The sequence below is a fragment of the Malaya genurostris genome, chromosome 2 (assembly GCF_030247185.1).
Source record: "Malaya genurostris strain Urasoe2022 chromosome 2, Malgen_1.1, whole genome shotgun sequence".
Taxonomy (NCBI): Eukaryota; Metazoa; Arthropoda; class Insecta; order Diptera; family Culicidae; genus Malaya; species Malaya genurostris.
The window spans coordinates 160,580,551-160,595,847 of NC_080571.1; the positions used below are offsets into that span (position 1 = coordinate 160,580,551).

General features: G+C 46.5%; 1 pseudogene; it reads right to left on the minus strand.

Annotated features, from left to right (window-relative positions):
• Window positions 1-2,927: 2,927 nt before the first annotated feature.
• Window positions 2,928-6,026, minus strand: LOC131428944 (uncharacterized; annotated as a pseudogene).
• Window positions 6,027-15,297: the final 9,271 nt, after the last annotated feature.

Below are 15,297 nucleotides of genomic sequence, written 5' to 3' on the forward strand. Positions count from 1 at the left end.
GTCTGAAACAAATAAGACCTATTTATTTTTCAACTAACTGAATTTTGTTTCAATAACAACACCAGTTATTTCTGGTTACTGGCTATTCTGATGGATCTGTTATAAGTCGGTTCGATTACTTTTCTGGTTCCATGCCGGTTCAGACAGGTAATTTCTACCCCGTAAAACAGTCTGCTGTTTATGATGGCATTGCTGATATTTATCGCCGTATTTCTGTTCCACTTGTGGTTGCGACTTGAGATGGCTTTAATGAGTCTGAGGCGGCTTTCACAGTCCTGTTTCAGCAGTTTGAAGTGTTGGGTGAAAGTGAGTTTCCTGTCTATTGTGATGCCAAAAATCTTAGGCAGAGTTTTGAACGGGATATTTGTGTTGTTGATTTTGATGGGGTTGTTTGCTGCTATGTGATGTGAGTTGCAGCAGTGTGCGAGAACGCACTTTTCCGGAGCTGTTTGGAATCCAGTTACTTTTGTCCATTTGATAACTCTGTTCATTAGTTTCTGTAGGGCTCTCCTTGTTTGAATTATTCTTTTTCCTACTGTTGTTATCACGATATCGTCGGCGTAGACGAGTATGTTGGTCTCCCTGCTGAAATTGTCAAATAGTGGGTTGATTGCAATTATGAATAGCGTGGCCGCTAAGACGGGGCCTTGGGGGACGACGTTTGTCTCTGGAAATGTTTTAGAGGTGGTGTTGGCGATTATGACTTTGAAATTTCTGTCTTGAAGGTAGCTTTTGATGAAATTTCCCATTTGGCCGGTGATGCCCCATTGTTTGACTGTACGGAGGATTCCTTCTCTCCATACTGCATTGAGCGGTTTTACACTCCTTTGGGATGTTGATATTTTGCCATAAATTGTTAAAACAATTAAGTAGCGCTGTTTTTCCTTTCAATGTCAAGTGTTGCAGAAGTGGATATATTATCCCGTCTTCACCGGCTGATTTTCCCTTGCCTTGGGCAAGTGCGTAAATTAATTCTTCTGCTGAGATAGGCGCGTTGAAGTTTTGACCAGAATCAGGGGGGAAAATAGTTTTGGATCTTTCCTCCTTTAGCTTTTTGATTAGAAAGTTGGGACGTAAGGCTTTGTCATCTGATAGAGATGCGAAGTAATTTCCCATTTCGTTTGCAGTTTCTTCAGGTTTGGTAAGGTGTTTCCCTTTACTTTTTACGGTGATCTCGTTACTTCCTCTTTTGCCACTAAGAGCATTGACTCGGCGCCACATTTCAGCTGTGGTTGAAGACATTCCTGGGGGATGGGTATAGCGTGATGGGTAAGTCGATGCCTTTCACGCAGCCCACCTGGGTTCGATTCCCAACCCCGCACATAGGATCAGAAAGTTTTTCTGGCCCGAAGAGGTGAATGACATTAATGTTAGAGCCTCTATAATTGAAACAAAAAAAAAAAAGACATTCCACCATAAATCGGTGCCAGCTTTGAGCTTTGGCTTCAATTATGGTTTTTCTTGAAATGTTTCTCTGTTTTTTTAAACTCTGTTTCGCGATCCAGCTTTTGGGGGTGGTCTGGGAGAGTTTTTTTTGAGTTTTTTCACTTCTTCTACTTCTCGATTCCACCAGTCTACTTTCTGGTTTGGAGGTTTTTCGCTGGTTAGCGGTATTGCGGCTTTCGCTGCGTTGGTTATTATATCCGTGATTTCTAGGTGGTTATAGGATTGTTCCGAGTTGATTTGTTTATCAATGCCTTCATCATACTTCTCCTAGTCAGCTTTCTCTATAATCCACCTAGGCCTCCGACTGGAAGCGGGAGTCGGCTGGCTTGTTTGTGTGATTATCGGCAGGTGGTCGCTGAATCCGAGGTCTTTTATGGTTTTCCATTTTAGAGTATCGGCTAGAGGGTTGGATGCAATGCTGATGCGGTTTTACCCCTGTAGAAGGTCATGCTTCCGTCGTTAATGATCGTCGCTCCACTTTCTTCTGTTGCTTCGAGAATTTGGATTCCCCGCTTATTGCTTGTACGGGATCCCCATGCTTGATGATGAACATTGAAGTCACCTAATATGATGTAGTTGCCTTGGATCTGCTGGTTTATGTTTAGCATCTTTCTTTTTATTTTTGTTACTCTTTGCGGTAGGTATATCGATACAACTGTGATGTCCGTGGGTGAGTGTATTCTCCTGGCAACCGCCAGCAGCTCTGTATTCAGGGTGACGGGTGTGGATGGGATATCCGTTCTGATTCCCAACGCTACTGTCTGGTAGATATTTTCTCCTGTTGCTGTTTCTCAGTGGTACCTGTTTCCAAGCCATGTGGAAGGATCGCGTATTTCTGCCAAGTGTGTTTCCTGCAGTGCGAGGCACAACGGGTTGTGTTTGTTGATTAGCACCTGTAGGTCTCCGAGAGAGTTGCGAAGGCCGTTAGTTTCCCACTGCAGTGTCAGTGCTTCGTAATGATTGCGGTTCCCGTCGCTAAGATCACTGTCGGTATCTGAGTCTGAAGTTTCCGGAGCTGGTTGGGGTTGGTTTGTTCTTGGCCTAGACGGGGGCTGTGTTGGTGACGATTGTTGATTCTCGTGGTTAGTGTTTATTTCTTTGTCGGTGTTCGGTGTGTTATCCGATCCGAGATTATGTGTGTGCTGGTTAGGATCGCTGTCCAACGGGGGTTGTTGATTACTCCTTTTTTTTCTCCGGGGCCTCTGATCCCTTTGAATATGGTGGGGGGGCCACGGGGTGTTGGAAAGGTGGGCTTATACGGCTGTGCTTGACCGATTGTTTGGGATTGCTGAAATCTGTTGAGTTGAGAGGGCGATTGCCAGTAGGGTGTACTATTAGTATTGATGAGATCATGCTTACCGGAAGTATGCCCGGTTCCTCAGAATCACCAGCCGAGTGGAAAGTGGAAAGTGGGACGTTCGTGCTCGGGGATGGTCCGAGGGAGGGCTTTCCATTATGTGGAACTGTTTGCTGATTCCTTGTCATTTGTGTTCCAGGGTAGCGTTGTCCGGTCCGGTCGTAATTGTTGGTTTGGAACCTCTCACGGTGAACTGATTGTCGCTGGATGCTGGAATCGCGTTTCGGATTGCCGTTATTTCTGCTTGAATTTTTTCATTCATGGCTCTGGTTGCTTGCAGTTCGTTTTTTAGTTGAGTGATTTCGGCATCCTTTTTGCTGAAGATTTCGGTTGCCTTCGTACGAAATTGGTTTTCCAGTTCAGCAATTTCCTTCTTCAACTCGTTAATTATCTCATCTCTTAAGTCATGCGTGCCTGTCACTGTTTGTGCGTACGATTTGGATTGTTGTGCTGTTATGGTTTTTCTCGCTTCTGTGAAAGTTATCTTTTGGTCTGTTTTTAGTCTTATGATGGCGAGTTCTTGCTTGTAGACTGGGCAGCCTCTTGCTCGGGCTGTGTGGGCTCCTTTGCAGTAAATGCATTTTTTTTCTCAGTGTGTAACACTTTAAAACATCGTGAGAGTTTTCTACGCTAAGTTTTTTTAACGTTTTTGGGAGTGTTTTACTCAGCATATTGATTCACATCAGTATTAGTCGTGTTCGCAGTATATTTTACAATACCGGGCATTGGAGTGTGCATCTAGCTTGAGCCTGTTGTAACGTTATTTGCTGTTAATTCTGGTCAAGTCTGATAGTTTTTGGCACTATACCGACTGTTAGTACCAACACCGCTTCGTACTTCAATTAGCAGTCTGTGTCATCCTGTGTTCTGCTATCAACATTGAACAAAGCAGAGATGGAGAAAAAATAATGCGGAGAGTGTCAACACGAAATCAATGATCTTGAGCCAATACGTTGTGGAATGTGTGATACTCCTTTTCACATTAGCCAAAATTGCTGCGGATTCAATTTACGCTCATGCAAGGATGTTTTCGCCCAAGGCAAGATAATATTTATTTGTACATCTTGTAGAGGTGAGCTTAACAGTCGATCTATTCGTGCGTACATGGCAGATCAAAAACAAACGTTTGTCTCCAAATGAGACAACTGACAATATTAATAGACAAATTGAACGATTGCCTGGTATTGTTGAAGTACTCAGCAAAAAAGTTGATTTTGTTGCAAATACTTCAATTCGGAAACCCTCTACGACTCGTGATCCCATGACACCTACATGGCCAAATTCTAACAGGAAGCGTCGTCGTGTGGATAATGACACATCAACACTACCACCTGCCAATCGAGGCACAAACTCAATGGATTTTGATGTTCCCTCAGTTGCTTTCGTCACACCGGCAGCACCTCCACCTAGATTTTGGCTCTATATGTGGGGCTTTCAACGATTGATAAGCAATGATGACGTAAAAAAGATCCGTCTGATCCATTTGATGTTTTTCGACTTGTGCCTAAGGGTGTGGACATAGAAAATATGACCTACATTTCTTTCAAGATTGGTCTTGATCCAATACTCAAGCAGCAAGCTCTCGATCTTGCGTGTTGGCCAACCGGCTTGGTGTTTAGAGAGTTTGTCCAGTCCTGAAAAAATTCGTTATCACAATGGTGACTCGAGCTTACATTGAGACAACACATATATCATCGTCCACCCAACGACGATTGTCGCTAATTGAATCATAACAAGTATCATGACTGCCGAACCTTTTCAGTATCATTGGAAATTGATTTCATGAAAATGTAAACAAAAGTTATCCCCCTATCACCCGGCGATGAGCCAGTGATAGACGACAATATTTGTCTCATTCGACATTCAGTTGAGAATCAACAGTATCATATACATTCCTGAGAATTATCGTCAACCGGGTCGATTGGGCTCTTCCAATTGCATGCTGTTGCCAGCGCCCTGGGGAACAACTCTTTGTTTAATTTAATAAGTAAAATGTTTTCCAACGTATCTTTCCCAAGGCCAGTGCGTTGATTAGAGAGAACCAAGGCAAGGGCACTGAAAGACCGTTCAACAGAGACTTGGTTCGATGGTGTGGATAGTACAACCATTGCTACTGCATATATCTCTGGGTGCGTAGTCTTACGGCGTAACCAATGGTCCCACACGTTGTAGTTATGTTTTTGGCGTGGCTCTAGGTCCAAAGACTTAACTTGTTGAAGAAACCCGGTCTCGCAACCAAGATTTACGGATTCACCAAACATTTGCGTAAGATACTGATCAAAACCATCGGTAGACTCTGACGATTCTCTACTTGTACTAGCCGGTGTTTTACCCAGTTGGCATATACGTTCCCATGTATCGACTTTGTATTGCTGAATTTTATCTTTTTCCTCAGCCGTGAATATTTTAGAACCTCGATAGTTGAACCTTGGATCCAGGTATAATGCCATCTGGACCGCCTTCAATTGGCGCAAAACGTTCAATCTATTGTTCAACGACCAAGTAAATGGGGACTGAAAGAGTTTTCGCGAACTTTATGTACCTCACTCGTTGCCATCAGCCATGCCATATAGAAGTCAGATAACGACACGTGCTTCTCTTGCATTTGCTTTGTGCAGATGTACAACGGCTTAAACGAATCATAGTAATGCTCAATGAACGACTATTGATTGGAAAGGTCTAGTTCGGGAAAATTATCGGCCAACTGGTTAAAAAACCTTTTTTGGTGTACGAACGATTCCATCATTTTGAATATACCACCCCATCGTGTCCTACTCCAGACGGGTGGGTATGAAGCATCGTAGCTTTCAAACTCTGACCGGTACTTCACCAGCTTACATTTTCTAGCAACAGCAGTGATGGCGGGGGTAGACTCATCGGATTTATCAACAACATCCAGTATTGCAAGCTGTAAGGTATGCACGGCACATCTCACAAGAGTAATCCTTTCGGACAGTTCAGCAGTAACGTTTCGTTCACACTGTTGATCATCCTCTATCACATCCGACTCATCCAGCTCATCTATGTTCGTACCATCAGCCTGCTGCTCTGTAGGCATTACGTACGAATCATTATTTAATTTTCTAACCGTTGCCACCATATTAGCCCCATTGTCGCATGTCACGGAAAAAATGTTCTCAAGAGATAGACCATAGCCGGCCAAAGTATCCATAACTTTTGGTTTCAAGAACGTCGCCGTTTGACTTTCATTGATTTCGATCATACCAAGGGTACGAATGACCACCTGCTCGTCTAGGGCATACTGTACATTGATGCCTAAGATATGGCGATTGTGTCGGGCAGCAGAATCTATTTTCAAGCAGACAAGCTTGCCTTTCATTTCATCTATCAACATTTCTGCCTATCGTCTGCCTTCGAGAGATGACATTTCATTGTGACACGATTCAAAGTGCACCCAAGAGTCGTTGTAATCGGTTTCAGTAAGTCTTTGAAGCCTTCCCACTCGAAGCAGGAAATAGGAAGATGACGGAAGCTTAACTGCTGACGCAATTAGTAGCTGCCGGTCAATAGCTATTAAACGCTTAGGAATTACACTTTCCTTCTTCTCCATTGGATAGGCAATTGTAAGGAGATTGTTTGCACATGCACGTTCCGTATGTACGGTACGAAAGTGACGGATGAAGTTGCAGGGGCAAATCTACTTAGGACGTATGGACATCCTGATGCGGGATCGATGTTGCAGATAGCTTTATCGCCCTGTCTTACTACCAATGACGACGCAATGTCCATCAGTGACCGCTTGCAGCTTATTGCGGTCTGCTCTAGTTGTAGGTGCTATCGTATAAACACCACACAAAATTTAGTCGTTAATGGTTTAACTCTAAATTCGCTCCTCTATCTAAACACACACACACTTGATAAATATTTCATTGATCAATATTGAATTCGCACTATATCACTATAACCTTGTCTGAACCGGATTCGTTCGGAATACGATACGAAACCTGACAGACTCTTCCTCCTACGCCTCCGATAAGTGCCGGAAGCAACGGTGGTATCTCATTGTTGCCCGGGAGATAATATTTTACCCGAGCTCCCACCTATCTAGTACGCGGGATAGGTGATAAGTTACGAACGTAGGCGCAATGCCTATTTGTGGGCGCATCGATAGGCGTTAACGGTTATACATAACTACGGATGCGTATACGGGAGCGGTTCGCTGCATGTGCATCGCTGTTAGGCGTTAGCCATAGATACGTTCTCAACCAACCACCAATCTTAAACCACTTGTGCACTTAACAATTGTTACGACATGTACGACCCAGAACTTTACATCACTGGGTCGATGTGATCAACAGATGGAAACTTGGTCAAGTAACCCGGTTGCAAAAACATTTGCATACTATACGTACCACCACCAGGGTTGAAAAAAATCGAACCTCTCTACTGAAAATCAGTCACAGTGAAATATCAGTACCATTAGCTGACCATGATATTCATGTCACTTATCACTCGAGTGTCTTTCGGTGAAGTGATACGCAACTGATTATCAGATACGTAGTCCTGATATATCTATTTCGGTATCAGTTAACCCGCGTTAGCTCTATGACCGAGTACGTGTTTATCACCAACCACCAATCACCATTCACCAGACTGCTTGGCACTGCAGCCACCAACCACCAAGCATGCCACGCACCGACTGTAGTATCATATGTGATAACGTTGTGCGTGCACTCACTCGCTCGGATACTCATTCATCGAACTATACCCTGCAGTGCATACATGGTATGCATGCTGTCGTTACCTATCGCACTATTCGTGTTTTTCAGTGGGTTACATCGCACCAACGTTTACCATATGTACATATTTGTTTATTTGTTTATTTTATAGTTCATCTGACAATGTATGTCTTAATGAATAAAAAATTTTAATGTAAAAGTAAAACTTAAACTACATTATTACGGTAGACAACACGAAAACGGTCAAGTAATCTAAGATAAAAAACATTAGACGACACGTTGAAATTAAAATATTCGGCAAATTCATTGAATCGTAGGCAAACGGATCTGAATGGTTCATTTTGACCATATAGTGTGTTACGAGTTTCCAATAGCAGAAAAGGTCGTTGTCGTAGAGGCCTCTCAGGAGTATACAAATTTAGTCGCTCGAGTAAAGCAGGGCAGTCTACACTACCCAAAAGCAGTTTCGCAGCAAATGATGCTTGAGCATATGCTCTTCTCAATTCCAAAGGTTCAAGATTTAGTAAACGGCAACGGTCCTCGTATGACGGTAGCTGCTTTGGATCAGACCAAGGTAAAAATCGCAATGCGTATCTCACGAATTTTCGTTGAATTGCCTCAATCCTGGTAATCCAATTAGAGTGGAACGGGCACCATACAATCGCATTAGATTCGAGCAATGACCGAACCAGCGAGCAATATAGGGATCTCAAACATAAAGGATCACGGAACTCGGACGAAATCTTAAAGATGAAGCCCAGTTGTCGGTTTGCTTTACGAATGATGTTGTCATAGTGTAACTTGAAAGTAACTTCACGATCCAGAATCACGCCAAGATCTTTAATGTGCTCTGTTCGGGCGAGGGAGCATCCTGAGATTTTGTAATCGAAAGCAACTGGAGCTTTTTTACGGTGGAAGGAAATAATCCTGCTCCCACCTATTCTGCACCTCTTATATCGCCTTACAATGCCAGACTAGAGTCAAGCTCAACAGGATCTTCTTTCTGCGCTAGTGTTTCCAAGCCCGTTCCCTTGGCTGTGGTTTCGCTAGATAGTGGATAGGGACAGAGGGAATCTCGTTAATCCATTCATGCGCGTCACTAATTAGATGACGAAGCCTTTGGCTATCTTAAGAGAGTCATAGTTACTCCCACCGTTTACCCGCGCTTGCTTGAATTTCTTCACGTTGACATTCAGAGCACTGGGCAGAAATCACATTGTGTCAACACCAGTTGAGGCCATCACAATGCTTTGTTTTAATTAGACAGTCGGATTCCCTCAGCCGTGCCAGCTCCGAAATGACTGTTTATTGATGACTACAGTGCACAGTACGTACGAACTAAATCGATCGCAAGAAGCACATTGACTGTTAAACAGAAAAGATAACTCTTCCGATACCTCCCGTTAGTGTCTCGAAGAAAAGATTCATGTTACCATGATTACAAAGGCACTACCGTTTCCAGTAAGCATACCAATGCAAACGTATACTCAACAGGCTCCGGAATAGTAATCGGATTCCCTTTCGCTCGTTTAATATATACTAGTGGATGTTGCATCAACACACAGCACGGCGGTGGTGTATTTGGTTAAATGCTTAATATATATATATATATATATATATATATATATATATATATATATATATATATATATATATATATATATATATATATATATATATATATATATATATATATATATATATATATATATATATATATATATATATATATATATATATATATATATATCAGGTTTCCCATAGAGCTTAGGATTGGCTAACTCGTGTTCAACTGCTGTTGACACGAAACCCTTATCCACTTCAGTCATCCAAGATCTCATTCGAATATTTGATACTAACACCAAGATCTGTGCTAGTGGCGGGTCCATGTCGGCTTACGCCAGGCACTTCAACGCACACCACCAGACCCTCCTACTCACTGACGTCTCAAAGTGCGGCTCCCTGGGCGAACCGCACCACTTGTACGTCAGCGGTAGTGTATAGGCAAACGACTGGAGCGCCATTTCAAGGGCCACTAGCTTTGGCAGGCAAGTTGTTACACACTCCTTAGCGGATGACAACTTCCATGTCCACCATCCTGCTGTCATTAGCTAATAACACCTTTTATGGTATCTATGATGCGTCGTCTATTTAGGCGCCGTAACATTACGTTTGGTTCATCCCACAGCACCAGTTCTTGGGGCAGCAGGGACTATGTCTAAGGGCTTGACGACCCCTCCCCCGGCAACTGCGAGTTGTAGGGCTTGTCTAGGATGTGGTGGGGTTTGGCAGTGGGCTCTGCTAATTCTCTACAAAAAGCTGCATATATCCGCAAGCAAGTACTACTGAAGCGATCGTGTGCCGCTTAAAGTGCACAAGCCCAGCGGGAGTGCCGACTCGGCACGTTAGGACTAACGCCAGTGAGGTCCTAATTATGGCATACTGGCTACCATACCATCCATGGATACGATACGGTAGATCGGAATATATAGAGAAACTATGGCTGACGGCTGCGGTATTCTACTCCTTCAGTAAAGCAGGGTGGAACCGGCTTGAAATGGCGAGTAGGCTAATGCCGCAGCTGCCTTCCGTCCCATTAAACCGTGGCAGGCCTTATGGCACGCCGTCTCACTTTCAGCCACCTGGTTGGGATGACTGGGTAGAAGTAGGTTCAGATGTCCTTTTCCTGATTTGCGCTGATCCGGCTCGGAACCTAAAGCCAACCCTCGCATGGCCTCACTGCACAGCATAGGTAACCATGGGATCATGATAGAGACTACTTCCGGCTGGGTTTGACGGTAGCTATAAGGGGGACCCATATAAAACATGAGTTCTACACCATCAACATCGGCGTCTAGTAGGGAGATAAACCCTTTCGCAAGAGGGGGTTTGAGGAGGTCTCCATCCAGAACTGGTGCGAGAGAGGAGAGTGAGGCGGTAGCTGAGGGGACGAGCGACAGCAATGTACATGTCAAACCAGTGAACCAGCCTGAGTCCCGGGAGCAAGTGAAGGAAGTAGTCAAGCCGAGAATGACAGCGGTCATAGATCAACTCGGCGCGATTATTAAATTCACGCAGGAGAAATCCAACATTAGCAAGGAGCTGAAGGTGAACTTGCTGAAGCTACGTAAGGCCGTGGACGTAGCTAAAAGGGACCAAGAGGCGTTGTTAGTGCGGCTAGAGGGTGGCGGGAAGTCGGAGAAGTGTTCTCAGACAGAGCCCTTCACCTTTGATACCGACAAAAAACAGGAGGCGGTCGACTATGCGCTCCGGCTAACGATTGAGCGGAACAAACAGTGCCGGAAACGCGCCAGGGATTCTCCAGGAAGTAAACGCCTGACTCCCAAGGCCAAAAGGAGCAAAGACCATGGCGGAAATGATGGGGCGATGGAACGTGGCGAGGGGCTCAACCTAAACTTCGGCACTCAACCACCGGATCAGAGTCAAGAAAGTGAATCCGGCGAGAATCCATAAGTGAAGGTCGCCAAGAAGAAAAAGGTCCCAAAAGATGCTGGGCCCATCCCCGCGAGGAGGGCTAGGGACAAAGGTGAGGCTTTGTTGGTTGAGGCCGACAAAGAAAAGTACGCCGATGTGCTCAAGGCCATGCGGAGTGAGGCAAAGCTAGCCGAGCTTGGCAAAGAGGTTCGCAGCATCCGTCGTACGAAGACGGGAGAGATGCTGCTCGAGCCTAAAAAGGGAGCTCAGGTGGGCGGAACGGAGCTTGTTGCGCTTTCCCAACAAGTCCTGGGCGCTACAGCCGAAGTTAGAGCCCTGCGTAACGAGGTTGCACTCCAGTGCAAACGGTTGGATGAAATCGTCACTTAAGAAGAACTGGTTATGGCCATCAAGGAGCAAGGAGGTGTGGATGTCCCACAGGAATCCATCCGTTTGAGAAAAGGACCACAGGGCACCCAGATAGCTTCAGGCTATCGGCCACGGATGGTAATAAGGTCCTCAAAGTGGGCAGGCTAAAGGTCGGATGGTCGGTATGCCCAGTGACCGCTTACCAACCGCCGGCGGTTGACATGTGCTTCAGGTGTTTCGAACCTGGCCACAAGTCGTGGAACTGCAAAGGCCCAGACCGGAGCAACCTCTGCAAGCGTTGCGGCGGCGAGGGGCACAAGGCGTATGCATGCAAAAGAACGCCACGTTGCATGCTATGCGCGAGCAAGAAGAAGGCCACAAACCACGTCATGGGCGGACCTACTTGTTCAACAAGTGGAGGGAGTAAAACAACATGCAAGTAGTACAGCTGAACCTAAATCACTGTACAGCTGGCCAGCAATTGCTGCACCAGTCAGTGACGGAATGGGGCATTGATGTGGCGATTCTCTCGGATCCCTATCACATACCGGTAGATAACGGGAACTGGGTGTCGGACGAATCCAATACGGTGGCGATCTTGACGACTGGTCGATACCCAGTGCAAGAGGTGGTGAAAACACAAGCGGAGGGAGTAGCCATAGCTAAGGTAAACGGAGTTTACTATTGTAGCTGCTACGCTCCACCGAGATGGTCAATAGACCAGTTCACTCGGATGGTCGACATGTTGACCGCAGACCTGGTGGGTCGGAAGCCGGTGGTGATAGCCGGAGACTTCAACGCCAGATCACCGGTCTACTGGTGGAACGCACTGTATCGAGGGATGCGGCCTGCGTGGTTGCAAGTATGATGCCTATCGGTCTGATAGTGAAGGAAGACGCGGAGCGCTACAGCATGCGAGGAGACAGGAACGCCCGTAGGGCCTCCAAAGCCGCTTCTCTACGCAGATGGCAACAAGAGTGGGACAACTCAACCAAAGGCAGGTGGTCACATTGGCTCATACCTAGGGTCTCGAGTTGGTTAGATAGACCTCACGGAGAAATGAACTTCGGCCTGACGCAATTCCTCACATGCCACGGGTGCTTCAGATGGTACCTCCACAGGTTCGGCCACGCGACATCCCCTGTATGTCCTGGCTGCCCAGACGAGATCGAGACGGCTGAACTTGTTCGCATGTTCCCGTTTCGCGGCTCAAAACAGTGAGCTACTGGATGCATGCGGCATGGACACCACACCGGAGAACCTGATCCAGAGAATGTGCCACTGCGTAGAGAACTGGAACGCGGTGTCGACCGCGGCATCCCAAATTGCGGGCATATTGCAGCGGAAATGGAGTGCGGATCAACAACGGGCAGCCTCGACCGCTAGCCGAGTGCAACCGTAGCAGGCTCAAGAGGGATCAGCGAATAAACATCGGTCCGGGAGATCCTTCTTCGCCGGGAAGCTCTTCGTCGGAGTAGTCTAGATCTATCGCCGGGGACTAGACGAGTAGTACGTAAAACTTCTAGGATCATCGGGGCACCAGTGAACCGGAAGCTATCCTCCAACCGGAATCACTGGATCGACCCAGGCATCCTCTCGGTCGGGCGTTGACGGGTATCGAAAGCGTCGGTTTCGGGAGGGCTTCATTCGTCGGGGAACTCTCCGTCGGTGTAGGCTAGATCCTTCGGTGGGGGCTAGTCGAGTAGCCGCCACAACACCGATTCGAGTCGTCGAGGCGCCAGCGAACCGGAAGCCATGCTCCAACCGGAATCGCGGGACCGACCTCGGCACTCCATCGGGTGTCCCGTGTGGTGTAAGAGACTCGGTGTCGGGAGATTCTCCTTCGCCGGGGAACTCTCCGTCGGAGTAGTCTAGATCCTTTGTCGGGGACTAGACGAGTAAATCGTGGCGTAATACCACTAGGATCGTCAGGGCGCCAGTGAACCGTCACGCTCCAACCGGAATCATTGTATCGACTTAGGCATTCTTTCGGTCGGGTCGTAGATGCGTACCGTAAGCGTCGGTTCGGGAGGACTTCCCTCGTCGGGGAACCCTCCGTCGGTGTAGACTAGATCTTTTGGCGGAAACTAGTCGAGTAGTTCCACGGCGTAGCATCAGTTTTGGGTCGTCGAGGCTCCAGTGAACCAGAAGTTACCCTCCAGCCGGCATCACCGGACCGACCTCGTCATCCAACTGGTCGATCTCCATTCTGCATAAATTTGGGGAGGGTGCTGTGAGCACCAATAGCCTTCCATCCCGAAGTAATACCTAGCGGTGGTGCCGGGGAGGTAGGGTTGGAGATCCTAGGTGTTTTAGTGGGTAGTTCCAATCAACAGTTGGGTAGTCCTGTGGAGAGTCCCACACTCCGTGCGTAAATGCATTTCACCTTGTAAAAAAGAAACAGCACCAGTTCTGCTTACCAAAACATGGCCCAATAGGCACACCGATATCTTTCACGTCGACGGAAGACACCTAGACCTAACAGAGGGTCAGTGTCCGACGTTACGATGCAATAACATCATCCAAGAATGTTACGATACGTACCCATTTATATTTTGAGAATAGGTTAAGATCATTTCGAACCTAAGGCCTCTAATCATTCGCTTTACCAGATAAAAATAGATTTCAAAATGTTGCGTGCTCCAGCTATCCTGAGGAAAACTTCGGAGGGAACCAGCTACTAGATGGTTCGATTGATCTTTCGCCCCTATGCCCAATTCTGACAATCGATTTGCACGTCAGAATTGCTTCGGTCCTCCATCAGGGTTTCCCCTGACTTCAACCTGATCAGGCATAGTTCACCATCTTTCGGGTCACATCCTGCACACTCACGGTATGTTATGGCACGTAAGCGAACCACCACCGCATGCCGGCTATAACACCCGGGGATGGATTTTTACGCCTATGGTTTTTCAGTGTGCGTTACCGCGGAAACGGAAAACGGCACCATTGGCTTGCGCTCAAGATAGACTTCTTGCTCCGTGTTTCAAGACGGGTCCCGAAGGTACCTCGATTTTATCATTGCCGATCAACAGTCCGCCAACCCAGACTGAGGGTGTATGCGGGGGCATACGAGACGGTGTTCGTATCCATCACGTACCCAACGGTACACCACGTGCAGTAAGTCCCAGCTCTCGACATAGGCCTTCAAAACTGAACATCGCTACGATGGGACAAGCAACTAACACCAAGGGACCTATGTCGGGTGATTTGCAAGTGTGAACCAGAAAAACTCTTCGTAATGGATCGCAATGTCCTATTGAAAGCAAAAGCGTAAATGACCTGTGTGTCAACCACAGGCCAGTAACTCTGCTTCGGATAATCGAGTTCAACGGGCTTGAGCCCTAGGCAGTTTCACGTACTTTTTGACTCTCTATTCAGAGTGCTCTTCAACTTTCCCTCACGGTACTTGTTCGCTATCGGTCTCGTGGTGATATTTAGCTTTAGAAGGAGTTTCCTCCCACTTTGTGCTGCACTATCAAGCAACACGACTCCATGGAAAAATTTTCTACCATCAGCGCCGTTCTACGGGCCTATTACCCTCTATGGGAGTAAAAGCCACATTCTAGTTGAACTTGAACCAGGTTCCGCTGATTATGGTAGATAACAAAATTTCCAGTACACGGAATCAGATAGATACGCGATGCATATCATCTCTACGTGCTGAGCTCCTCCCGTTTCGCTCGCAGCTACTCAGGGAATCCTTGTTAGTTTCTTTTCCTCCCCTTATTAATATGCTTAAATTTAGGGGGTAGTCACACATTATTTGAGGTCTACTTATTCGTCGGATGGTCAAATGTCGATGCACTGCCTACACACATCAGCGGGGTATCCAAGCCAGGCTGGAGTATGCGATGTATGTGCATCAACCAATCAATCAACGCAATGCGATACAATCGATGTCTGACTAGCTTGAACGTTTTACCACCTTGGTAGGAAAACGTCACTACGCATACGTGCAGGGGCACGTATAGTTGAATCGATAAATAT